The 1,081-nt window shown below is 50.4% G+C and overlaps 1 pseudogene; it reads right to left on the reverse strand.

Moving 5' to 3' along the window:
- Window positions 1–280: 280 nt before the first annotated feature.
- LOC129412357 (peptidyl-prolyl cis-trans isomerase-like) lies at window positions 281–862 on the reverse strand (annotated as a pseudogene).
- Window positions 863–1,081: the final 219 nt, after the last annotated feature.

Genomic DNA, 1,081 nt, shown 5'->3' on the forward strand with positions numbered 1-1,081 from the left:
CATAGATCAGAGGCAATGGAAAACCAAAAAAGCTCGAAAGAGATTGACCGAATTTATTGAGATGGACAAACACAATCTTCTCGTCTTAGTCTAATATGCTATTTTCACTACAACTGTGTATAATTTTTCCTATTTGGACAACATTTTAGTAGCTAGCATGTTTAGCGACGACACCGTAGACTCAGTCTGTGTCCAGTCACTATGGACAGTCCCAACACTCGGAGCAGGACCTTAGCGAAGGTCAACATGTCTAGTTCATGTTAATCAGAAAAAAAACTGGACTTGCCAGGGCAAAAAAAGATGCTCCTTTCGGTACTGAGCTCAGAGCTCACCGCAATCGACGATCTCAATTTTCGCTTTAGTTTTTCCAGAGCTTTTGGTGCCATAGCTCTCAATTTCCCTGACCACATCCATGCCTTCCACCACAGAACCGAAGACCACATGCTTTCCGTCCAACCAGGACGTTTTTACAGTGCAGAGGAAAAACTGCGATCCATTGGTGTGGGGCCCTGCGTTGGCCATTGAGAGGATGCCAGGGCCGGTGTGCTTTAAAACAAAGTTCTCGTCCGGAAACTTATTGCCGTAGATGGATTTTCCTCCGGTTCCATTGTGGTTGGTGAAGTCACCCCCCTGGCACATAAAGTCGGGGATGACCCGGTGAAATCTGGACCCTTTGTAGCCAAAGCCTTTTTCATGAGTGCAGTGCACAGTGCCCGGAAGTTTTCAGCTGTCTTCGGCACCACGTCCTTGCGGAGCTGCATCACAATTCTCCCCAAAGGCTTTCCGTCCGCCGCCACGTCGAAGAATACTTTCGGGTTGTCCATTCTTCCACACTAAAATGAGGAAGTTTTGGTTGTGGCGAACTTTTGGCTGTGTCCCAATTCAAAGGGCTGCAGCCTCCGAAGGCTGCGAAGGCTGGGTCCTTCGTCGACCGCGAAGGCTGCAGCCCTTGAACTGGCCTCCGTGGACCGCCAGGCCGTTGCGGAAATGGGACAGGTCTAGCCCTCGGAGCCGCTCCCCTGTCACCTAGCAACCGAGGGACGCTGCTAGCGCTAATGCTAATGCTAACACGCTCCGCGCA

The sequence above is a fragment of the Boleophthalmus pectinirostris genome, unplaced genomic scaffold (genome assembly GCF_026225935.1).
Source record: "Boleophthalmus pectinirostris isolate CB_2022bp ecotype Guang Dong unplaced genomic scaffold, ASM2622593v1 HiC_scaffold_11, whole genome shotgun sequence".
NCBI classification, from domain to species: Eukaryota; Metazoa; Chordata; class Actinopteri; order Gobiiformes; family Gobiidae; genus Boleophthalmus; species Boleophthalmus pectinirostris.